General features: G+C 40.7%; 1 long non-coding RNA gene across 1 annotated transcript; it reads left to right on the top strand.

Annotated features, from left to right (window-relative positions):
* Nucleotides 1–2734: 2734 nt before the first annotated feature.
* LOC124655107 lies at nucleotides 2735–10959 on the top strand. The gene is made up of 5 exons (XR_006988572.1): nucleotides 2735–2758; nucleotides 3960–4063; nucleotides 4665–4759; nucleotides 4843–5006; nucleotides 6320–10959. It is a non-coding gene; the product is annotated as an uncharacterized LOC124655107 (long non-coding RNA).
* Nucleotides 10960–11220: the final 261 nt, after the last annotated feature.

Below are 11220 nucleotides of genomic sequence, written 5' to 3'. Positions count from 1 at the left end.
CTAGGGTTTAAGGTCTAGGTTTTAGTTTGATGGCCCAGGAGCTAGCATATGAATATATCTTCCCTACTTAAAACGATCAAAATCATACTTTCCGAGGCAACCAACACAAGAAGTATGTTTCACTAGACCAAACAATCATATCAAACTGGTCGACCAGGATTTACAAAAGCATGCATGTGTATATATCATATGGAGCATGCTATTTATAACAAAAACGAATTGCATGCATATACATACTCCGATGCGCTAGTTCGATCGGTACAAAGCACACCATGCACCTGTGGCTACCTAATCTTTCAGTACATGATGCGTATGTGATATCACGCACGCATCACATGGAGGCCTGCAGCTACACGTTGATCTACTGATTCGTCTTTGTACTCCTCAACATGCATAGCTCGATCTACCCCGGCCAGCCCGGCCGTGCTCCCTGGAATTCGACGTGTTGCAAGTCCTCTTTTCTTTTTGCGATAATTAATTACATTGTAAATTTAATGGGCTAGCAAGGAAGTCCCATTCTTATTTTAATTCTGAATGAAATAGAAGATCGAGACTAATGTGTTTCCATTCTTATTTTACCTTTTAAAGAATAATATATAACGAACAACTGGAAGTACAGAAAAAGTTACCCATGGCGTTCCCAAATCGACCCATTAGCAGGAAAAATCAGTGGGCGCCGAACCTCTTCAAAATCGCCTCTAGGATAAACCGCACGGTTGCAAAAGAAATGAGCGACAATAACTGGATCTGCTCTCTCACCAGGATTAGCTCCCCTATCTAGCTGGCGCAATACATGGATGTCTAGGATACCGTTCATACAATAGCCCTCACCCCCCCCCCGAGCGGCCGGACTCGACCTTCGAGCTTATTACCACCGACGCGACTTACAGTGCCAGCTACGCTTACAATGCTCAGTTCTTAGGCGGCCATGCCAGATTCGACGCCATGAAGATCTGTATGCCCACATAGAGCCTAAGTGCAACTGTTTGGCTGGTTGGCCCTCCACGGAAAGCTTCTCACCGTGGATATTCTTGCCATCAGGGGTTGGCCCCATGACGCCCCTTGTGTCTTCGCGAGCATGAAACAGACGACCACCTTTGGAAAGACTCCCCCTATAGTGGAGCCATTTGGAATTTGGTGAAAACCCAAGACAGTGATGACGATGCCGACCTTCGCCTAGACTTCAAATCCACATCTGAGTGGTGGGACACCAAGATCGACGACAAGCCAAAGAAGGACCAAAAACGCATCAACGGCCGCTTCTTATCCGTGCTCTAGAATGCATGGAAGGAACGGAATCGCCGTATTTTCACCGGACACCAGCTAACTTACCTCGGGGTGGCAGATATCGGAACGGAAGACATCCTTCAGCCGGAACGAGATTTCAACGACTTCGGGCTGGCTATCCCGGCGGAACCGGACTCTTGTAAGAACTTAGGCTTGTTTTAGGGTATCCACATGACTATGATGACCTATCCTAATACAAATAAGGAGAAAATATGCATGTAACAACCACTTTGAACACTGGTGAGGAGTCAATAGTGGCCAGAAACACGACTCTCCCACGAGAACATTTTGGGCTTACATTGTGAAACTCCCATTTCCAGGCCGCCAACCCAACTCTTGTAAGAACTTAACCTCTTGGGCACCAACGGCGAAGGAAGGTGGAGATGAGACCGTGTTGAGGACTGATCAGGGAAAGGAAGACTTGGTATTGACGAATTTCGATCGTGAAGCGGCTACGACCATCGTGGTCTTGAAGGAGCAACAGAAGAAGGAAGAACAACACGAGTGAGACATCGGCGGAGCCGAGTAATTCACGGACGATGAGGAACTCGGCAAGCACATGCGTTGCGCGAGCACCTCCGGTGAAGAAGGACGCCCACGTGGGAACAACATGTACGATCCACAAGAATTAAATGAGCCTTGTGGTCAGCAAGATAGCACCCTACAATGACATTTGTGAGGCGAGGACCTCGAAGGAAGCGTTCGAGTTTGCCGAGATGGAGAGGTCGTCGTCGGAAGTGTGGTTGCATGCTCACCCTGATGGAGCATGAAATATGCATAATACCATCGGGCCCGCCGTAACGTTTCATGAGCAGGACGTACTTAATTATAACTTCCATGGGCAATTATGCCGCCATGGACCAATAAATTGTGAGGGAGGCTAGGTGGGATTTGCTTTGATCGTGCAACAAATTAATGGGAGCAAATCTTGCTGGCAAACACATACTCCTCCTACTACCTCGTTGTACGTAGTAAATAAATCCATGATTTCTGGTTATGGTAGTATCAATGAGCCTCCAAATTAATCAACTCCGAGATTGCTGCAATTTAGTAGTATTTCAATCTGACGTTTCAGATATCGAGTGAGATGAGATATCTCCCGTCCCGTCCCGTTCCTCTCTCCCCCACCCACCGCATTCCCCTCCAATCTACCGAGAGCACAACCATGGCCGCCGGCAACGGCCCCCTCTCCCTCTCTCTGTTCCACCGCATTCCCCTCCAGCGCAACCATGGCCGGCGGCAACGGCCCCCTCCCCCCCTCTCTCGCTCTGTTCCACCGCGCGCGATGAGATCCCCGCCGGCTCGGTGGAACAGAGAGAGCGCGCCGCTGGTGGCCGGCTGCTTCTCCGCCCGGCCCTATTCATCCTCGTCCCCCACCTCGGATGGCAGCTTCGGGGGCGTTTCCGGTGGGGGTACAGAGAGGTTGAGCTCGACCACCGCCTACTCGCACAAGGCAACGACCTCAGGTCAGGTACATGCTCCACGACCAGACCAGCTCGTCTAGCCCCAGCTCGACCAAAAGGTCGTAGTTTTAATTTCCCTCTCTGGCTAACAACTGTTTCGACTAACCACACATGTGAAACCTGTTCTTCAAAGATCAGAGCATCTCACACTTTGGTAGAACTTACTGGCTACTAACCAGGGTGGGCTCACATTATTTCGCATCCATGCTCGCCGATGCATCATTGGTGACTACGATATTTTTTTTTTGAATAGAGTTCTAAGTAAATCAGAATCTGGAAAGCAGCTCCGACACACCAACGTAAATACTGCTTACTGCAATTGCTCCTTTCCTTTCAGCTGTACAGTCATTTCCATGCATAAAGTTTAACCATCCATGATCCGCGTGCAAGACGTAAAACCTGTTATAGGATTAGAAAGCAAGCCTGAATTAAGATGGAATCAAACATCCATGAATTCTTGTTTTTTGTGAAGCACCTAATTAATATTTGATCTTAATTCAGAATCTGAACCGAATGCTCACATGCATTGGATTTGCATTTGCCAGATGGATATCCCTTAGGTGGAGGTGACTGGTCATCTGCAATTTTTACTTTTCTTTCAGCTGTAAATTCATTTTTCATAATGTTTAACCGTCCCTGATCTGCAAACACGGAAGAGTTCGTATTATAGTATCACATAGTTGCCTCCAAAATAGAATTACTGTGTAATGTAATGCTAGAATTAAATTACTCTAACATTTGGTTCTACCTTATATCAGCGCAAGATGCATGATTATCATCCCAATGGTATATGCAGGTAGAACTACCTAATCCTACGCACAGTTTAGCTTTACAGCTGGCTCTCCTTTTACTTTTGTTAGAATTAGAAAGTACAAGTCTCAAGAAATCTTTCTCTTCCGTAATCTAATGAAGCCTTCAGCCTTCAAGTCCTAAAATCGCATACTTGATCAAAACCATGGTCCAACACAAGCTGCTCATGGACAACAAAATCTACAAATGTTGAATAGGGAGAAAGCTAGATAGAGAAAGAAACGAATAAATGCGCAGATGTAAAACTTGTGCTACGATTAGAAAGCAAGCCTCAAGATGAAACCAAACATTCGGGAATTCTGTTTTGTGAACATTTGTTTTTGTGAAGCACCTAGTTGATATTTGATCTTAGTCAAAATCTGAATCGAATACTCAAATGTATTGGCTTTTCATTGGCAGATGGATATCCCCTCGGCGGAGGTGACCGATGACAGCTGCGACGAAGCAAATGACATTTGTATCTTTCTGATGCTGCAAAACTATGCATTCGTTTCATGCTCACGGTCTTTACTATGTCCTTGCCCCTTTGTTTTGTGTTGGACTTTTCTTTCTTTGACAGCTGTTTTGTGTTTGACCGGCGATGCATGTAGTATCAGATGCTTCTTTGGAGAGCCTTTAGTGGAATCTAGGGTGAATGCCATGGTGATAAACGTGGATTTAGTTTTCCAAGGGCATATCAAACCTATAATTGTTGTTTGAGACGCTTGGTATTTTACTTCAGTTCAAATGCTGGACTGGTTGTTGCTTAGTAACTTAGTGCTCTATACTTTTATGAAGGAAAATGGGGATTTGCTAGTTGCTTAATATACAATGGTTGCCTCCTTAAGATTTTTTTCCTTGATGTTTGTACATGTTGAATTATTGTACAATTTTGTAAGTACAAATGTGTACATCACTAGATGCATTGCTATTACCATTCCCTTTTAGCAAGTGGCATCCGCTTTTACTGCCGTAGTCTTGAATTCCACTATCTTACCTGAACTCAAGTGATAATGATAAGTGATCCACCTGCATTAAGACAATTATGCATCAGCAAGTAAAAGGTTCACCGTTTCACCTTTTCTATGTTAGAGAAGTCTAATGTTGTTTATAAACTCTTTGCAGGTAAACTCGCTGCCTCCTCAGTTGGGTGGATTATTTTCTTTGGACTTGTTTTTGCTGGGGTCGGAGCATACACAGTGTACAAATACAGGCTAAGGGTAAGAGGCATCTCTGCTCATCCTCTCTGACAACGCGATTTTTTTGAAGTGGAAATGACACTGGTCTGTGCTTTTGGAACCAGAGTTACATGGATTCGGAGAACCGTGCCATCATGGCCCAGTACATGCCGTTGGACAGCTAAGGAGGAAACCAGCGGCATGTCGCGCATGCTGGTAATGAATAATGATATCTCAGAGTGGCGCTGATTTTCCGGAGCAACATACTAGGAGCAGGATATCTGAGAAGGTCAGATTTACATAGGTCAAAGCAAAGAAACGATTTGTACTAGGCAAGAATATTTGATGCATGATTGTAGGACTGTTGTGTGTTGTGCACCCCCTCATTTTGTGATAGCCGATGAACAACATAATCGTAATCACCACAGTTTACCACCTTTGTAGACACTTGTGATTCTTATTCCTGCAGTTCTTCCTGTACGTATTTATTGTCCTGGGGTACCGACTCACAGACTAGTCGTGACTAGTCTTGATTAGTGGTAGACTTAATTATCGACATGTGGTCCAGCTGTAACTACTAAAAAAAACTAAGTAAACATGCTACTAATAATAGATATTGATGTCATAAGGGAGTGGAGAGGAGCTCAAGACACAGGTACAGTTGTGAAGGAGATCATGGGTGGAGGAACGAAGAACAATAGTTGGGTGATAGGCGGCGGTGCCCGCGTCGCCAGCGAGCTGGTGGTGGCCAGGTGAGAGGCGGCACAAGGGGAAGGGAAGCCAGAGGAAAGGCGGCTGGCTGGGAGGGGTATTTTTCGATCTGGAGGGGTAGAGTTTCACGGGCAGGCCTTTTTGTCCTGCCTCAGAACTAGTCGTTCGACTCAAAAACAGAGACTAGTTATGTTTTAGATAGGAAGATATGTCTTTATAGTGTGGGCTTGGTTTGGTTGACTTACTTAATGTCAACCTGATCCAGTGAGTTTTCTTTCATGTAGGATTGACGTAGAGCTTGTTTTTGTTATCTCCATTGTGTCGATCTTATTTATGCTTTTTGACAAAGATAAATTTTGTATGTTGTTTGTTTGGGCTTGTCATTGCGGGGATTTCACCATTACTCTAAAAATGAGATGGTTATTTGAATTCTTGTTAGGTCGGCATCATTTTCTTCTTTTAGTGGTACTCCCTTATGTTGTTTCCTGTGTCAAATCATCACCATCTGTTAGATCTTTGTAATTATGCTGGTTGCTATGAGATAACTTCTTCTTTTATAGTTGATTAGGCCGTAATTGCGAATATGCATGCTGCTGCAAAATTGATGATTCTCTTATTGTCAATTTCTCTACAAGCATGAATATTATAGTTCTCTGTCCAGATTCAACTTCCACCTCTGTTTTGATCGCTTTCATGATATTGTGGCAAATTAACAAATCAGTGAAATCATTGCTCATTTTTATTGTTAATTGTTTCGTATCCAGGAGTTTTCTCTTTGGTTAGACCTCTGTACGAGTTTGATTGTAGCAATGTCCGTCACTTGGTTAGACCTCTGTATGAGTTTGACTGTAGCAATATTTTGTAAATTGAAGTATATTGTTTGCTTTGCAGGAATTGATGATGAGAAAAAAACAAAGGTAATGCCAAACTTTCGAGTACCTCTCTAATTAATCTAGAGAAGTAAGAATTTCTATTGTCCTATGATTTCTTGGTATGTCAAGCTTTTTAGCTGTGAGTTATTATTCCTTTTAACTATGGGTTGTTACTCTAATATTGGTAGGTAGGTTGGGATATTATTTGACATTGGATTTACTTATCCTTTTAACTATGAGTTGTTACTCCTGCATGTTGCCCAGACTGCTTGCTCTGCAGCTTTAGCAGCGAAAACTGCAGAAGGTTTAATGACCTACATTATTTTTGGCAATTGGGTTTCATAAATCTTCAATACTACTTGAAACTCTGTTCTATGGCCCTTCTTAGTGTCAAGTTTCTCTAATAAGCGGCCTAGCTCGCATTGTCAAAGTTTTACTGTAGCTATTAACCTTGAATAAATGTATCAATAAATGACACACATATCTATGTTAGTTGGCTCAATGTTGCTTCGTTGCCGCACTTGATAAGAATTATCAGGACTGGGATGGTGTGCGTATTTTGCTAGATTCAGCCTAACCTGAGCCTTTCTGGTGATATTATTATTTTTGAATATTGATGCATTTACCATGTTCTGTGAGGCTACTAGCTTAGTGGGCTTTTTTCCCGATTCATAATGAGAGCTCTCGAGCTTATATCATTTTGTTTATGTTACCATTAGCTTCTTTGAGATATCACATACAGTACTGTGCTTTATTTTGAATTCAACCGGTGCTTGTCTAGAATGAGGCTGTTAGAGACAATCGTCTTCTTACTGGTAATTATAATACACTTTAGCTGCATCACATGGAATTGTTAGTTTTCTATAAATCCTTCATTCCTAGATCTTCCACCTATATTTAGATATATGGCCTGAAGTCAATTTATCGCAGATATTTGGTATCAAATCGAACCCAATTCCTAGCTCTGGATTACTGTTTTTGTCTGCTTGCTGTGTTTGTGAAATACTTGCCCTGTTCGTTGGATGCTAAGGTTTGAACTTCCTCTATATTCCATGTTGACAGCCATGCTAATTTTTTAATATGCCAAACCAAGCCATTTGTAGCTTCATTAAAATAAAGTACCGTTTTACGAAAGTCTAAGAGATATGATGTGTTTGGCTGTAACATTTTTGCGTATTCAATTCATTGGACTTAAATTTACTGATTCTAGCATTCTTGCTGCATCAACATGTGCTATTCTAGCATTCTTGCTTTTGGATATAATTTTCTAGTATCAAAAATGGTGTCAAGTCGTTACTATAGCTCCCCACTTGATGAGATCATATTTTATCAAGTTTTTGACAACTAATTTGCTTTAGTCCGAAATTCTTTACATCAGAGCCTTATTAGATAGTTTATACATTCATTTGGATCTTGATTCTTGTAAATGATCTAGAATGCATCATCTGCTGTGCATGTTACTCTTTACAGATAACTTGATCAGTTCTCTTGCTCTACTGTATATAAGTTATTTTAAGATCTGCTCATTTTGAGGGCTGAATGTTTTAGATAGGAATATATGTCTTTATTGTGTGGGCTGGGTTTGGTTGACTTAATCAATGTAAGCATGATCCAGCAATTTTTATTTCATGTAGAATTGACCTTGAGCTTGTTTTTGTTATCTCCATAGTGTCTTATTTAAGTTTTTTTGACTAAGATGAATTCTGTTTGTTATTTGTTTCGGCTTGCCGTTGCGGGGAGTTCACCATGCCTATAGAAATGACATGGTTATTTGAATTTTTGTTAGGTCGGCATCATTTTCTTCTTTTAGTGCTACTCCCTTATGTGGTTTTCTGTGTCAAATCCTCACCATCTCTTAGATGTTTGTAATTATTCTTGCTGTATGAAAATTCTCCTTTTAAAGTTGATTAGGATATATTGGCAATGCCCTGTTTATACAAGTCATATAATTGCGAATATGCATGCCGCTGCGAAATTAATGAATAAGAGTTCTCTGTGCAAATTCAACTTCCACCTCTGTTTGCATCACTTTTATGATATAGTGGAAACTTAACAAATCAGTGAAATGATTGCTCATTTTTATTGTTTACTGTTTGATATCCTGTAGTTCTCTCTCTGGTTAGACCGCTGTTTGAGTTGGATTGTACCAATGTACGTCACACTGGCTGTGACTATTTTGTAAATTGAAGTATATTGTTTGATTTGCAGGTATTGATGTCGAGAAAACAAAAAAGATAATGCCGAACTTTAGAATACCTTGCTAATCAATCTAGATCAGTAATAATTTTCATTGTCCTATGATTTCTTGGTATGTCAAGCTTTTTTTGGGGTATGGTATGTCAAGCCTTTTAACGGTGATTTGTTATTCCTTTTAACTGTGGGTTGTTACTCTTATATTGGTAGGTAGGTTGGGATATTATTTGACATTGGATTTACTTATCCTTTTAACTATGAGTTGTTACTCCTGCATGTTTGGCCTGGACTGCTTTCTCTACAGCTTTAGCGGCCAAAACTACAAAAGGTTTAATGACCTACTTTGTATTTGGCAATTGGCTATCATAAATCTTTAATAACTACTTGAAACTATGTTCTATGGCCCTGCGTAGTGTTAGGTTTCTCTGATAAGTGACCTAGCTCGCACTGTTGAAAATTGTACCTTAGCTTTTAACCTTGCATAAATGTATCATTAAGTGCCACACCTATCTATGTTAGTTGGCTCAGGGTTGCTTCCTTGCACTTGATAAGAATTATCAGGATTAGCTGGGCGTGAGCATTTTCCTTGATTAGTTATAGGAACTAGCCTTTGGTATTCAGTGTAACCTGAACCTTTCTGGTGATATTAGTATTTTAGAATATTGATGCATTTATTATGTTGTGCGAGGCTTGTAGCTTAGTTAGCTTTTTTTTCCTGCATGTTGAGCACCTTTGCTTCTTAACGATTCTTAATGAGCGCCCTCGAGCTTATATCATTTTGTTTATGTTTCCATTAACTTCTTCTAGAATCAGGCAATTAGAAACGATTGTCTTCTTACTACTGAATAATACACTTTAGCTGCATCACATGGAATTGTTAATTTGTTATAAATCCTTTGTTTCGAGGTCTGCCGCCTATATGTAGATATACGGCCTGAAGTCAATTTACCGTAGATATTTGGTATCAAATCGAACCCAAGTCCTAGCTCTGGATTAGTGTTTTTTGTCATCCTGCTCTGTTTGAGAAATACTTGCCATGTTCATTGGATGCTAAGGTTTGAACTTCCTCTATATTCCATGTTGACAACCATGCTAATTTTTTAATGTGCGAAACCATGCCTTCTCAAGCTTCTTAAAAAGAAAGTACTGTTGTTAGGTAAGTCCGAGAGATACGACATGTTTGGCTGTAATATTTTGCATATTCAATTCATTGGTTGTAAATTTACCAATTCCAGCATTCTTGCTGCATCAGTGTGTGGTATTCATGCATTTGCTTTTGCGATATTATTTTCTAGCATCCAGAATGACCCAGAATGGTGTCAGGTCGTTACAATAGTTAACAACTTGATGTGATCATATTTTTATCAAGTTTTTGATTGTGACAACTAATTTGCTCTAGTCTGCAATTGTTTACATCAACGCTTTATTAGATTTAGCTAAGTGGATCGTTTATTTATTCATTTGGATCATGATACGTGTGAATGATCTACGAATGCATCATTTGGCGTGCATGTTACTCTTGGCAGATAACTTAATCAGTTCTTGCTCTACTGTATCTAAATTATTCTAAAATCTGCTCATTTTGAGAGTACCTAGAGTCGTGCATACATAACTGACCTGTAGTGTAACCATGTTGACCTGTAGTGTAATCCTGGGACTGTAAAATAATCCTGGGCTTGATAATGCTTCCTTCTATAGTATGTGCATATGCATGGTGTGGCTTTATATGTTTGTGGTTGACTGGCATTTGGTTCACCTGTTTCAGCAGTATACATGGTGTTTTTCAGATCAGTTGTTGATAAATACGAGGGTGTTCAGTGAAAATGAAACTATGTTATGAACTCTGGTTTATTTCGCTTTTTCCTGTCACAAGTCAATTTGTGACTTTGTGTAGTAGTGTACTGGAATTGTGAGTTCGTGCAAACATGTCATATTTTTTTATTTTGCAATGACATTACTGCATAATGCTGAAGCATCAGTGCAGTAGTAATTGATGATTTAGTAACTACTAGGAAAAGACATTTTCATACACAGTTTGGGTATAATACTTGTTTTCATTAGTTTTGAAGGGGTAAAACCAGTCATATTTCTTGTTTCTACATAACATTACCAATTTAGTCTGCCCCTGAATTCTCAATAAGACATGGACCAATTTTTTGCTGGCCTGCATGCACATGCTAGGGATGGTAAGTTCATATCTCTGGCTCTACTGGAGCTCATCCCATCTTGACATATTTCACGGGTACTTTGTAGTATGGGCTTGTAGTTAAGATGATGCTCCCTAGTTGTGATTGTTATTTCCTTGCAGCATTAAATCTTCCTCTTGTTTTACTCGTACGGCCATGATAGAAAGGAAAAAACATCAATTGGCCTTTTAATTTTGCTCGATCAAACCAGAGTTTCAATTCAGTGTGAAACGTGAGTGTTCTCAAGTGTAATGAAATTTGCAAGTGGACCTGGGCTTCAGTCTACTGTGTTTAATGAAAGTGCATGTCAATCACACTGGAGTGTTGATGTATTGTATTTTTGGCTTTTTTGGGGGGGGGGGGGGGGGTGCATTCGGGAATGCATCATCTGCTGTGCCTTTTACTCTTTGTAGATAACTTGATCAGTTCTCTTTCTCTAGTGCAGCTGTACCTGATGCTCGTATTTTGCGTGCAATCATCAGCTGGACTGAACTTTGGTCCTTCATGTCCACATAGATTCAGACATATTTTTCAATTGGTG

This window comes from Lolium rigidum, chromosome 5 (assembly GCF_022539505.1).
Source record: "Lolium rigidum isolate FL_2022 chromosome 5, APGP_CSIRO_Lrig_0.1, whole genome shotgun sequence".
Classification (NCBI taxonomy): domain Eukaryota; kingdom Viridiplantae; phylum Streptophyta; class Magnoliopsida; order Poales; family Poaceae; genus Lolium; species Lolium rigidum.
This window is presented reverse-complemented; position numbering and strand designations above follow the sequence as displayed.